This window comes from Rhinolophus sinicus, chromosome 3 (assembly GCF_057876585.1).
Source record: "Rhinolophus sinicus isolate RSI-liver-muscle chromosome 3, RSI-T2T, whole genome shotgun sequence".
NCBI lineage: Eukaryota > Metazoa > Chordata > Mammalia > Chiroptera > Rhinolophidae > Rhinolophus > Rhinolophus sinicus.
In genome coordinates this window covers 93855881-93870422 of record NC_142503.1, presented here as the reverse complement: position 1 = coordinate 93870422, position 14542 = coordinate 93855881, and the positions used below count along the sequence as shown (strand labels likewise).

General features: G+C 55.3%; 1 protein-coding gene and 1 long non-coding RNA gene across 3 annotated transcripts in view; one reads left to right on the top strand and one right to left on the bottom strand.

The window, feature by feature from the left end:
• Positions 1 to 2747, bottom strand: part of GTF2IRD1 (GTF2I repeat domain containing 1) — a 103412-nt gene extending 100665 nt beyond the window's left edge. The window contains exon 1 of one of the 2 annotated variants that reach the window (XM_019754983.3): positions 2595 to 2747. The gene's annotated coding sequence lies outside the window, so the exon portion shown is untranslated. Of the gene's footprint in view, positions 1 to 2301; positions 2410 to 2594 lie in introns of those variants that run through there. The other variant, XM_019754984.3, reaches the window with a different exon arrangement.
• Positions 2748 to 3035: 288 nt separating this feature from the next.
• On the top strand, positions 3036 to 13773 carry LOC109460000 (uncharacterized). Its single transcript, XR_002139471.3, has 3 exons — positions 3036 to 3391; positions 5844 to 5938; positions 13491 to 13773. It is a non-coding gene; the product is annotated as an uncharacterized LOC109460000 (long non-coding RNA).
• Positions 13774 to 14542: the final 769 nt, after the last annotated feature.

The following is a 14542-nucleotide window of genomic DNA, read 5'->3' as shown; positions in this document are numbered from 1 at the left end:
GGAGCAGGACTTCATTCATTCATTCATTCACTCACTCAAGCAGCCATTCACCAAGTATTTGGGTACCAGCCCTGGGGCACCAAGGAATCAAAAGCAAGTCTCAGTTCCTGCCCTGTCCCTAGGGCAACTGAGGAGATAGTCATGTAACCTCTGAGTGAGATCAATGTTGGGACAGAGGAAGGACAGGATAGCACGGGGACACAGAGGTAGCACCTTGGCCAGCTCTGGGGACCAACTCAGGCTTCTAGCCTGAGGACGTGACAGCCAGCTAAGACCAGACCAACGAGAGGAAAAAAACAAATTCTATAACCCCTGCCCCCCAACCCTCGCCAGACACGGCCATTACAGGAAGTTCACCTCAGGGGAAGGGTGGGAAGAACCTTCCAGGTAAGAACAGCATGTGCAAAGGCACTTCAGGAAAACCACAGGATTCAATGAGGGGACCGAGGAAGCCTGCGTGGGCAGATGAGAGCTGGAGGAGATGAACCAGACCGAGAATGGGGATGAAGCAGTTGCGGTCTGTGGTTCCAAGGTCGCACTTAGGGCATGATCGCCCCAAACCATCACCCACCATGTCACCCTGAGATCCTCACCTAGGGTCTCTGATAACCAGGCCACGACCAAACTGAGCCACCCTGGCTGCTGGAGACAGGCTGGCTGCAAAAACAGCTGCCTCCGAGCCGAGCCCCCTATGTTCACATCTGCCTTCCCAACTATTTCAAGCACTGTCACCGTGTCAGGGGCTAGCCCAGCTCTGGGAGACTGCCTTAAATGAACACATAAAAAGTATCTGTGATTAGCACATTGCAATAAATGTCCCTTCCTCCAGCATCTAGAGAACAGCCCTCTTAAGTAGGTTAAGTGCACCCCTATAATGCTGTCTGTAAGGCCCAATTTTACAACCTTCCCCCCCCCAAGTTCTCCCACATTTTGGATGAGCGGCTAGAGTGCCAATCCTCCTGGTTTCCGCTGCTGGGGCCCTCTGGGACCCACTGAGTCAGAGCTGCGACTTTCTAGGTCACTCTCAGAGCAGGCTCCAGAATGGGGTGTGGTCTTAAGCCTCCCACATCCCAAAAGCAGGTTGGGGGTTCCAACATCCTATCGCCTTGGGCCAGGCCTGTCCCATGGTCCACCTGTCCCTGTTCAGGAGAGGTAAGTCCACCTCAAACCATCCTGGGCCCTGCACTGGGTGGCTCAAGAGGGCCACCTTACTGACCCCATCCTTGCTGTCGCTGTTCTGTGCCCATCCCCTCCCAGCCAGCAGCCAGCAGCCACCAGCCTCCCAGCCACCGCTGCCTCCTGCTCCGAATAAATAATCGATGCTGGTGCCCTTTCCCTTTGGGAATGACGCTGCTGAAATAAATGGGCTGCTCTGAGGCACCTCCCAAGCCCCGAAACCCAAGGCCAGTACTGAGGAGCGAGCAGTCCTAGCCACCCGGCCACCAAACACACAGAGGAACACGATGGCTGGAGAGGGTGAGAACAGCTTCTGGCCACCCCTTCCTTCTGCCGTGAGCAGTAAGAGAAGCTCTGGCAGGTGCCTGCTGTCCGGGCCTACCCCTCACCCTGCTGCCAGGCCCAGAGCAATCACAGGGCAGCCCCACACCCCACATCACCAGTGCCACCCTCCATCCAAGGATCCAAGGCTAGTGCTTCCCCCACGTGCCCAGCAGGGAGACCCCTACAAACTGTGCTCCCTGACTCTGGCTGTGATTGGGAGCCTCCAACCCCAGGTCTGGTCCTGGGAGGCTGGGTCACAGGGCCAGACCTCCAGAGCTCGAGCCCCCTCCAGCACCGCAGAGAGGGCACTCTCAGATGCATGGTCATCCTCTGGACCCAGGGCATCATCCCTTTCCCTAGCTGAAGGTGGGACTGGGGAGCCCAGGAGAGGTGTGAAGCCCATCATTCCCAGGGATTCAGGATGGGGGGTGGGCATCACGCACCCTGTGGCTCCTCCACTGCCTGGCCTCCCCACCCATCTGCAAAACTCAGACACTGCCCACAGACGGGGCGCCCCAACTTGCTCCTCTGAACCCTTTGTCCCCCCCACACACACTGCCATCCTCTGAGACTCCTGCCCCCCACCAGTGGTTCAGATGTTACCGCTCAGGCCAGCCCCCTCCCCGAAGACCCAAACAGTGTGCTGGGCCAGTACTCGCTGTGTTAGACTCAGCCTGCGAATGGGGGGCACGGGCCAGGGGATGGCCCAGCCCGAGGAAGGCAGAGGTGGGGGGACCGCGGCCTTCCCAGCCCCCTCGGCTCCCACACGGGAGCGACCGCCTCACGGGCAGCACAACTGACCTCATTCGCCAACTGCAGCAGCCTGCGGGCGCCCGCTGCCCGCCTGGGACGCCCCCCACCTCCGGAAGGGCCGGGGGTGACAGCTCCCTATTCCCACACCCTCCCGGCAGGTGGGGGCGGCCGTGCCTCCCCTCCCCCGGCCCGAATTATAATCCCAGTCACGTGCCTCGCAATGCACCCAAAAGCCGGACCCAGATTCTGTAACACCTTGAGGGGGAGGGGCGGGGGCCACGGAGGTTGGAGGAGAGGGGAGAAGGGCCTGGGCGCCCGCCTCCCGCAAAAGTTTCTCCTACCTTGGAGGATCCCCAAGCGCTCCTGCCAGCGGCGCCCCGGCCCCGGCCCGCGGCCAGGACGCAGCCTCCTGCCGCTGCCTCCTTAATTAATCCGGGAGAATGGGGGACGGCGCGGCAGAGGAGGCGCGGGGCGGCGCGCGCGGCGGGGGCGGGCGGGCGCGGGGCGCGGGCCGGGGAGGGGGCCGCGGCGGGGGCTCTCGGCCGGCCGGGGGGCTGGCGCTCGGCGGCCCCCACCCCCGGCGCGGGCTGCGGCGGAGGGCGGGGCGCGACGCGGGGAGCGGAGCCGAGAGCGGGAGCGCGGGGAGGCTCTTTGTTCTGTAATCCCAGTAAGATTGCCAGCCATTCGCCCCGGCCCTAATCCCAGCCCCGCGCAACACCACCCTCCATTGGCTGCCATTTACATACGGGATTAGCCCGCCCGGCCCGCCCCGCGCCCTGGCCTGGGCACCGCGGGGGGAGTGCTGCGCCCCCGCCCCGCGCCCCGCGCGCGCGCTCGCGCCGCCCCAGCGCCCGCCACTAAGGGGGCCTGCGGGAGGGGCGCTGCGACCTCGGCGCCCCCTGGCTGCCCGGCGAGGCCCCTCCGTAGCTTCAGTGCTGGCCACGGACGGATTAGGAAGCCGGGGCTCAGAGACCAGGCTGGAGGGTCAAGGTCACTCAGCGGGCGCGGGGAGGATCCCAGGAGAAGAGACCGGGGCCTGGAGTGACCGTAGGCCGGCGCGCGTCGTCTGGGGAAACTGAAGTCAGCACGGCTGGTCACTCCTGCCTTGCCCAGGTTATCTTCCGGTGGCGTGGCCCAGGTACCTCTTTCAGCCTTTGTCCCCTGGCATGTGAAGGAAGGCAGTGACATGCCCAAGGTCGCAGCAGATCCAGTTGGACACCGCAGGTCCCATCTTGTCTCTGGGCAGCCCTCCTCCTGATCCCCTGACCCAGGTTTTTGCCACCACTTTCCCCCACCATACCAGGCGTCCTTCGGAATCAGGAAGCACACTTCCCATCTCTCCAAGGCCATACATGTTAACTCAGCACAAGGAGTGCCCTGAGCCCTGTGCTAAGCCCTTGCTGTGCCGGACATTGCAGGGAGGGACACAAACCAGGCAGGCCCCAACCCCAGGGAGCTCCTGGCCTGGATGGAGAGAGCCAAATGTGGATTGGGAATCTACTCTGTCCTAGCAAAACCCGCAGGGTCTCCCCCCAGCCCCCTGGGTCCCTGTTGAACACATGGTGGGCACTTGGTTAAGGCTAACCTTGGCTGGCCAGGGCTCCTCCTGGCAAGCCCACAAGCCTACCAGACTGAGCTTTTCCCTGGCAGGCCATGTTGGCAATGCCCAGGCCAAGGCTGAGCCCAGAGGGGCTCTGGTGTCCCCTGGATGGCTTGCCCACAGAGAGTATTGACCAGAGAAGTGGGGATTAAGAATGAGGTACACTCACTCTATCCCGCGCCGCCCCCCTGCCCCCTTGGAGTACCTCCTGTTCTCCCTCATCACCAGGAGGCACCTTGTTGTGTGGTCCTTAGACCCACATCCCCACCCGCCCTGTGCTGGCCTTGGTATGGCAATATGGCCGAGGGGAAGAGCCAAGGCTGGGAGCCTGACTGTTCATGTTCACCTCCTGGCTCTTCCTTTCACCACTGTGTGACCTAGGGCAAGGCAGTTCATCTCTCTGAGTCTCCACTTCCCCCTTCCTGCAGCCTCTCAGTCAACTGTAGCGTGGCCCCAGGGTGGATGACAGTGGTGATGGGCTCCCTTGTTAAGCGTCTACTAGGTGCTGGGCAGAGTGTGTATCAAATAGCTGTTCTTACACTAAGCCTAGAAGAGGGGTCCTATTGGCCTCGTTTTACAATGAGGTGAAGTGACTTGCTTAGGGACATACAACATGTGAGTGACACTGTTGGGATTGGCTCTATAGTCCTCATTTTGCCCATTGTCCTGTGGTCCCTCCATCACATCTGTACCTGCCCATGAGGTGCTGATGGTAAGGCATGGCCTCAGTGGGCCTGGCCGGGGGAAGCTGGTCTCAGAAAGAGCTGGCTGACTAGGCTGTTGGTTTCTGGACAGAAAGCTTCCTGGACCCTAAATCCTGGGGCAGAGTGCCAGAAGCCTCTGGAGCCAAAGGCCTAGACAGCTGAGGCTTGCTGTGTGGTCAGTACTGCCCTCTGCATGCAAAATCCAGAGCAGCAGTAATACAAGTGGAGCACCAGGGGTGGATGCCTCCACCCTCCTGCCTCTGGGCTGTCTTCCCAGTGGGAACAGCCCGCCTGACCGAACCTTGTCCAGGCAGAGACTGTGGGCAGTGTGGCACAGCAGAAGGCCCTGGCTTGGCATGTCTAGGCTCCGTTCAGCCGCATGTAACTGGGGTATAACGAATGGCTCCACATTCACTGGCTGTGTGTCCTCAGCCAAATCAATTGGCCTCTCTGGGCCTCAGCTTCCTCATCTGTAAAATGGAGCTAAAATAGTCCTTCATAAAATTGCTGTGAGGATTAAATGACATATAATACAGCAAAAATGTTTAGCGTGGTGCCTGGAGTATATTTGTTGCTTCATCTAGGGACGTCAGGCTCAGAGTCTGCTTGAACTGTTCTGGGATGGGCAGCAGTTGCTCCCTCAGCTGCAAGGAGAGTTTGGTTGAGAAGTACTTGCAAGTGGCTACTCCTCACCCTCAGGAATTTCTCCTGCCAGGCTTATGAAGCCCATTTGCACTGGCCCTGCCACATCCTGCCCCACACCAATCCAGGTCCCCGCCTACTATGCAGGTGTGGAAACTGAGGCTCCTCTCGCTGCCTTCTTCTTAACAGCCTTGAAGCCACAGGACTTCTCCTGTTACAAAGTCCTTTCCATGCCCGTGTTCACTTAACCATGTGTGCCTAACAGTACCCATTTCACAGATGGGAATGTAGAATGTAGGGTCATTTGCAGAAGTGAATGATTATGTAATGGGGCGTCCTGTTTCCCCATCAGCCCAGGAATGACCGAAAAAGGAGCTGGTCTCTTCTTCCTGGCCATGTATGTTCCAGGTTCTCTGACCAGCAAACTGGGTGCCAGGGAGAACTGTCCATATGGACTCAACCCCCTGCTCCCCTGCGGTTTGGGCCCAGACCTGGGTCCCTGATCTCCTCCATGTATCATTTCCTTTCCCACGATTCTGGGCCAATTCTGGCTCTTTGTTCCTTGAAGGTAAGACTCCATGGGGATAGGAAATAGAGAGACAACCCAGCCATCCCTAACAAGGTAACCCTTCTCTGAACATTAGGGCAAGCCCAGAGGGAGCCTGGAGCTGTGATGCCCTGTATGTGACCACAAGGGACTAACGATGAGGACAGTGAACCCGACACCCTCATCTTTTGGGTAAGTGCACTGCTGTACCGAGAGGTGAAAGACTGCCTGCAGGAGCTCAGGGTGAGCGGCTGGGGTAGACCTCAGGACTCTTTACCCCACCTGCCACTCCTTTTCACCATCTCGATGGCTTTCCTTGTATTTTCGTCAATATGATTTTATCTGGTAATTGCTATTTATCCTTTAAAAATGAGATGAATGGCTCTGGAATCAACTACCCATATTTATTTTCAGAGCAGCATATCTCTTATTCCATCATAGAAACCAAAGGGAAAATAAAATTCGATATTTGGAAGTATGCTTTCAAAGACAGCATAGCATGCAGGATCCATGAGACAAGGGCAGACGAGGTGGCCATAGGTGGTAGCCTCCATGTTAACTGTCTCTACCGGCCAGGGCGCGTAGGTGTCGTGTGGGCTGCACAGGGGCAAAGGGTAGGGGATGGGCTTGTTTGGGGGCCCCAGAATCTGTGACTTAAATCTCCAGCCCCCTTTCCCTACGAAGGGCCACCCCAGGCCTCCTGGCATCTCCTTTCATCCGTCTGGGCTCTGTTCTCCTGGACCTTTGTCTCCATGGCTTATCTAGGCTGCTGAGGACAAACCATTTCCTTCACTGAGGTCTTTGATCAGCAGAGTGACCGCTTAGAGTCCTCCAAACCTTCCAGAACCCCCAAAATAAAGCCCTAGTGTTGGGATTTTAGGCACCCTGGCAAACTGGAGCGGGACAACTGGGACGCAGGGAGGTCTTCCTTTCAGATGTGGGCAGGTCTGCAGCCAGCCTCGCAGGCACTCGGCTTGGCCCTGGTGAGTAGTTGAGGGGACTGCTGGCCAAAAGAAATAAGTGACCCACAAATGCACGCCACAGAGGAAATTTTAAATTTCCTTGTAGCCACATTAAAAAATTAAAAAGAAACAGGTGAAATTAATTTTAATAACGTATTTTATTTAACTCAACCTATCCAAAATGTGCTCATTTCAACGTGTAATATTTTAAAAAATTAAGATACCTTACATTCTTTTCCTTACACTAAGTCTTCGAAATCCAGTGTTTGTTTCACACTTGCAGCACATCTCAATTTGGATGAAACAGACTTTATTATGTGACTCGTGGCTACTTATTGGATCATGCAGGTCTGGGGGATAGTTTTCCAACTCTTTTTAAGCCACAGAGCCTTTTTCCAGTTGATTCTCATATAGAAGCTCAGATATAAGAGGTGCACATGGTGCTGCACTGGGTGGGAGCAGGAGTGAGGGTCCTGGAGCCGCCCTTATGAATATGACTAATAACAATAACTGACATTTATTGACTCCTTACTCTAAGCCAGGTGTGGTGCTTAACGTTTCACATCAGGCCCCTTCTATGGAAGAAATAGGCTCAGATAGGTGCCTGAGGTCATGTCTAACATGCTGTCCAGAAGCGGGTATTACTGAGGCTGCGGTGAGGCCTCCCTGACCCCTAGCTGGGAGGGCCTGGGACAGGGGGGACAAAGGCATTGCCTCTTATGTAGCCCCCCACAAGGGACCCCTGCTTTCCAGGTCCCAGCACCTCCAGCCTCTTACCTGGGCCCAGCACCTCCCCTCTCCCCCCCACCATAGCCTCCCAACCACAGCAGGAACCAGCAGGCTTTATTTTCTAGCAAACACCAGGCAGCTGCTCTGCTAAGCAAATTTAGTTATAAATCAGTGAAGATTTAGGACAACTTCAGGGCCAAAAAAGGAAAAAGAAGGGAAAAGCACTTCAAAGCAACTTCCCCAGACACTCAGAAAAACAAGGTCTGTTGGAGAGCTATGGGGGGACTTCTGCTTGGTGTGTGTCTCAGTGGAGGGCTGGGCGGAGAGGGGACACCAAACAGCCAGGCACCCTCTACCTGCTAGAAGTCTAGCACGGCAAGAAGCTGAAACTCAGCTGCATCTTTAGGGTGGTTTCTTCTCTGAGCCTCAGTTTTCTCACCTGCAGAAGAGGTTGTGTTACAGCCCAAGGCCTACAGTGAGTTCAGCCCCAGCCTAGAGCTTGGCACACAGATAGGGATCGGATGTGGCAAGTGGACGAGCTGGAACTGGGGGTCATGTGAGAGCATCTTCCATCTCAGCCCAGCTGTTGACCTTGGGGGACCTGGGCCTCAGTTTTCTCACTTGTATGCTTGTTAAACGCACAGGTCCAGATCCTTCTAGGAGGTGCATTGGCTCAGACGTGAGGGGTACAGAGGTCTGGGACTTTGCATTTGTACAGAGTCCCCAGCTCTTTGTGACTCACATGCCAATTCAGGAGTATTGAGCTTCATGCTCTCAGAGCCGTTTGAGCTCTGGCATCTGTGGTCTAACCACACAGCCATGCGGCACCGGCCCACAGCCACCTCCCTTATGCCACAGGGCACTCAAGGCTGGCTCCTCTGTCACAGGCTGCCAGACTAGCCCTGAGGAGGTAGGGCCCTGATTCCATGCCAAAGTGCCCCTCTGCCCCAGGCGTCATGTACACTGTGTCCCTGTTGCTGGGAACTCTGGGCCAGCAGTTATATGTACAGCAATGAAGGGGCCCTGGGCCCTGGAGCCGGAAGGGGCACACGACTCAGCCTGAGGAGGGAATGGGGATTGCAGAGGCCCCTGGGAATGGTGAACCAACTGGACAGCCCCCTCCAGCCTCCATGCCAAAGACCCACTGGTTCAGGGCCCCAGCACGTGCTAAAATAGTTCTCTCCCACCCCAGGATTATCTGGGAACCCAAGACCCTGCTGCACCCCCACTCCCCACCCCAGGAGAAGACATCACACAGATCTCCCTTTTTTCCCCACCAGCCTTTTCTAGCCCCCACCCCCTCCAAGGGAAGGTCTGGCCCAGGCCTTGGAACCAAGTCCTTGCTTTTGCATCAGGGAGGCCTTTGCATGGCGCCTTTGCATGCACAGTCCTAAACCTGCCTGCCCCCCAAGCGCAGCTTGTGCTGCAGATCTCAGCCTTCCTGAGTGCACTGACCGGGCCACCCACCCCACCCAGGCCCTCAGAGAGCACCTGGCCTGTTCAAAACTTTACATGGGGTGAGAGATTATTTCATCCCTGTCTAACTGATTACATTCTAAGCTCATGTGAGGGCAGAAGTTGGGGGCGGGTTGGGGGAGCTTGTGCACCTCGGCAACCCCAGTGTCCAGCCGGGCACACAGTAGAGTTCTACAAACGTTTGCTGAATGAATGAAGGAAAGAAAATGGACATCATCTGTCTGCTTTCAGGTGACTTGTTGGTCTCTATTTCTCTCCATCTGTTTGTTGCTCTTTTTAGGTAGTTCCAGTACAATGTGTGCGTGGGTCTGTTTCTATGTCCTTGTTTGTGGCTTGGCCTCTGTCTCCCCTCCCATACTCTCTCCGTGTCTGATCCCAGCTGTCTCTCTCGATTGTCTCTGTCTCTGTCTAAATCAGCTCTGTCTTTCCTGTGATCTCGCTGTCATTTCTCTCTTTCTTTCTCTCTCTCTCAGCCTTTATCTCTCTCAGCTATCTCACTCAGGTCTATTTGTCTCTGCCTCTGGGACTCTGTCTCTGGGGGTCTCTGTGTCCATTGCTCTCTGCATCTCTCTCTCTCTCTCTCCGTGTGCCTCTGTCTCCGTCGTCTCTGCTCTCTGTCTCTTCCTCTGATTCTGTCCGCTGGAATCTTTCAAGAACAGCGAGAGGCATGTAATTGAGCTAGGGCCGTCTCCATGGTTGCAGCTGTGGAGTAACTGAAAGATCAATTTGGAATGACTGTCTCTGTAATAATTGTGCCTTAATAGTTTCTGTGAGGCATAGTGGGGCTCTGTGTGAGGTGGCCAGGACCGCTCTGGGACTCTGGCAGGGAAATGCCACCCGGAGCCCCCAGTATCCCTGGGCCAACCTCTGGAGAGGACACTTGGCCTTGGCTAGAAACAGAAGGGGGTGGGATCGAGTGAGTGGGGAGGGAGCCAGTCTCACCCCCCGCACACCCTCCCAGAGGTTTTCCTGCCTCTGCTCCCACCGACTGTGCCCCGCTTCTGTTTATAATTTATGCTTATGATCAGAATTATCAGCAATAATGATAACATGATTATAATTGCCAAGCTGCCTGGCTCAATTGCAGTGCTGTTGGTAAATATTATGATAGAGAGTAGCATGAGGTCACTGCCTCCCAGAGCTTGAGGGACGCGTGGGGAATAGGAGTGCCACAGGGTTGCATGTCCCTCCCCTGCTTCCCGCCAAGCCACCCACTCCTCTGCAGACAACTCGCTGATTGACCATTTGCTCATCCATTTTAACACCCAACAATCCTCCCCATGTCTAACTGAAACCATCCCTGCTGCAGCCTAGGCAGTAGCCACTTAGATGCCTGAGGGCTGTGGGGCACATCATCTGTCGCCCCACCAACAGAGGGCACTCCAGAGCTGTGGTGTGACTTCCACGGGGAGGTGAGGCAGCCTAGAGAGGATGGTTCTTCCACACCTGAGTTGGATTTCACTGGTGACTTAGTGCCCCAGGAGCTCAGAGGTGGTCTGAGGGGTCTTGGCAGAGGGCTAAGGAGCAGGACAGCACCACTGCTGTAGGCACAGGTCCTGGGAGGCAGGACATTCCTGGCATCCAGAGACCCCCTTTCTGCCCAGGAGAAGTGAGGCTGGAGGCCTAGGCTAGGAGCAAGGACTGCAACCTGCCTATGTAAAAACAGTCCCTTTAAGAGAGCCCACCCAGATACTCCAAGGACGGGGTGAGACGTGCCCGCTGCTGCCACCCAACAGCCCCACTCACTCCACCTGTGCCCCCCAACAGCCTGGAATCCCCGTCAGTCTCTGCTGTTATGGGGTCCGTGTTTAGAAAAGGCTGGTGGGCTCTGATAGTCTATGAGGCCGTGAGCAAGGACAGCAGTGCCCCAGGGGAGGGCCAAGGCAGCAATGAGGAGAAGCTCAGCAGCCCCATGTTCTGTCTGGGGACTCTGAGGCTCAGAGAGTCTTGCCCAACTGCACAGAGCAGCAAGTGGCAGGGCAGGATTTGTCCAGGGCCCATTTGTGGTGACTTGGAGCCTCCCGGACAGGACGAGCCAGCCAAGCCCTAGTCCCTGATGTGCTGCATTATTCATAAGCCTGACGTTCCCCCCTGGGCTAAACATTCAGAAGGAGCGTTTCAAATCCACTTGCCTGCTCTGAAAATAAATAAATGAGCAGAGAATGCTGGTGCTCATGGAGGCAGTGGGCCCAGACTCCTCAGAGCCCTGGAAAGCTCACAGATGGCCTCTTTCTGTCCCCTCACCTGGGGCTGCTGAATGGTGGGGCCAGAGACCCATGAGCTTGGCTAACTGGGCAGAGCCCAGAGAGGGCCTGAAGCCCCTCTCTGCCTACTTTCCCTGTCCTGGCCCTGGGGACAGACCAGCCCCCAACATCCCACGTGACTGTGGTCCTTGGGAGTTGTTGGGTTCTGGGCAGTTGGTACAACCTCCATGAACTGGGAAGCTGATCAGGCCCAGAGAAAGCCTCAGCTCCTTGCTAGAATCAGGCTGATACACCCTTAACAGGCACTATTGTGGCCTGAAAAAATAAGAGGCACCACTCCGCTGTCCCCATCACCTGGAAGATGCCCTGAAGCCCCCTCCCCGACCCGCCCCCACACATCTCCAGAGAAGCATGTCACACAGGAAGGCCTCCGCACCTCCGTGTGCCCGGAACTCCAGGGTGGGCCTCCCAGAGGGATGTTGATTTAGTTAAATCAACATTGATCTTAAAAAGATTAGTGCTCTGGACCAAGGTCACAGAAAATGACCTTGGTTTCAATAGCAAGAGGGCAAATTGCAAACTGTCCATTTGAAGTTCAAGAGGGGTTGTCAAGTGGTCAGGGGTGGGTGGGAGCTGCACCTTCAACTGGGCTGCTGAGATGAGGGAGGAGAGGGGAAAGTAACCCAGGTGGAAAATGTAGGAGAATACATTCAACTAACTCATCAGCTCAGGTCCCCAAGGAGATGGGCAAAGCGTGTGTCCTTGTTCCCCGGGTGACAAAGGGGTGCAGTATACCGATGCAAGGAGCCAGGGGCTCACCCTCTGCACGTCCTTTCCAAAGCCCCATAACCGCAGGTCCCATCCCAGGGCCCCACCCTGCACCAGGGAGCTGAGTTTGGGCTGGATTTCAGCCCTCTTCTGCCTCTTGGTACAAACCGCCCAATCACTGAGGCCCTCGCCTGTCATGTCCCCCAAGACTGAAGGCTGGGACCCTTTGAGATCTCCGAGGGCATTCAGGTGACAGAACGGGACTGTTTGGTCCCCTCCGGAGCAGGGAGGCAGGCATTGCTGAGCAAGTGCAGGCAAGTCCCTTCTCTCTGCACCTCAGTTCATTCATTTGTGTTAGGCTGGTGCAAAAGTAATGGCAGTTTTTGCAATTGTTTTAATAAAACATGAGGACTTGAGCTAACATTTTGATAAATTTATCTCATCTTCATTCTAAATGGTCTAAAAGGGGCCAGCTAACCAGAACCAAAGGGAACCCAGAGATAAAGAGAAAGCTCATTGGCCCACTGGTTAAGAATACAAATTCTAGCTAAGCCCTTTCTAACTGTGTGTCTTTGGGCAAATAACCTCATCTCTCTGTGCATCAGTGACCTCACTGATCACATGGGATGAGGAGTTTGCCCACCTGGAGGAGGTGCCATGAGAACGAAGTGAGTTCCTGAGTGCTAAAGGATCAGAATGGTGTGTGGCATGTAGAAGGATCCAGGGCATTAGCTGCGAGGCCCCTACTCCCTGGCCTGGGCCCCATCCCACTGTAGCCTGAGGGACCCTAGTGGGGTGGTGGGCCAGACACCTGAGAACACAGACACACTGGACATCTAGACCGGCCATGCGAGGCTTCAGTGGTCTGGCAGGCTGTGGGCGGGTGAGCCAGGCTGAAGTGCAGGCCACACTGAGCTCACCAGGCCTGTGGCACGGGATTGCCTCCACAGGCAGCCCATCACCCCTAGGACCCCAGCACAGCATCTGCCCAGAGCAGAGCCACTTTCTAATTTGTTCAGAGCCCACCCGCTCAAGGCCGCTAGCCCCCTGCCCACTGGGCTCTCCTGAGAGGTGCCCTTTAACACTTCTGGACATCTTAGCCTCCTGCCCAGGCTCCCTGACAGCACTGTCCAGCTCGGAGAAACAGTTTGTCCAGGCCCAACCTATCCCAAACCCCGCTGAACCTGGAACTTCCTGTCCCCCATGATGGCCGAGATCGTCTCTCCCTAAGCTCCTGGTCATTTCCAGTTAGCTGTCCCCCACAGGCCAGGGCTCTGGCCTGTCTTGTTCTCTGCTCTATGTCCTGTACCCAGAGCACTGCAAGAAGAAGCTCAGTAGATGTGTGTTCATTGAATGAGGGGGTAGGGGCCTGTCTAGGGCCTGGACCGGGAGCACTGAGGACCCCCTCTCTGAGGCATGGTCTTCCACCCTCTCCTGCTCTGGCTCCTTTGGGACCGGTGCCAAAGGCCTCCTGGAACTGCTGCTCAGGTGGTCACACTTGCCAGGGCCAGCCCGGCACTCGGAGAACCCTAAGGTTCCTGGACAGATGACCACCAGGTGTCCTCAAAGCCCCCTTGTCTGCCAACATTCTGTTCCCTTCTCCAGGCCCAGCTCTCTTGTCTCCACCTCCAGGAAGGAGTCTCTAATCTCAGGCTGGTCAGCCGCCTGGCTGGGCCCCTGCAGGCCCCCAGTACCCCTGCTCAATCTGCTTTGCAGAGAACTGGGAAAAGAAGAAAATACCACACGAGACACGCTTCTCCTGCCTGGTCCCTGAATGGTTCAGCCCCAGGGCTGGGGCCAGCTATATAACTCCAGAACAAAAACGTGGGGTACACTGTTCAAGAAGCAGGAAAAATGTGTCCTTAAAAGTACTAAAACATAAAACGTTTTCCTTCTGTGGTCTCTCTTTTGACTTCTCGTGGTGTTTTGTTTGTTTTTTAATTTGCTATTTGATGTCATTCTAAGTACAGAAAAATTAAAAATTTCAATTATTCACATTTTGACATCTCTTTTTTTTTTTTAACTTTTATTTATTTTAAGTGTGTTTTTCCAGGACCCATCATCTCCAAGTCAAGTAGTTGTTTCAGTCTAGTTGTGGAGGGCGCAGCTCACAGTGGCCCATGTGGGGATCGAACCAGCAACCTTGTTGTTAAGAGCACCACGCTCTAACCAACTGAGCTAACCGGCCGCCCCGACATCTCATTCTTTACCATTCATTTTTATGTAGTTCAATGCCAGTCTTGAATGCAGCTATAAGAACATTTAACTTGTATGTAGAATCACCAAATTTACACAATTCATATTGTGGCTTGTATGTGCATATATATATTTCATTCTCACCCCAACAGTGGAAACACTGCACACAAGTAACTCGACTGTTTTTATTTCACTTCTTGATACACAACTATTCCTCCGCCTTTGGCTTATGATATGTGAGGAAGGACTAAGAGGAAAAGAAACTATGAGTTGCCCTATCTTTCCTTTTCCTTCAGTGTCATCATTTTGGCTAATACGGGGAAGTAACAAGTAAGAAAGGATATGGTGGGGTGCCTTGGTTCTCTGTGTTTCTTAGAAAGCCATTGCCTTCCTTCTGCATTTGGAGCAAGGTTTGGTTTGAAGAGAAAGCAGGGCCTCTCACGGCCCCCAGTGGTTCCTTG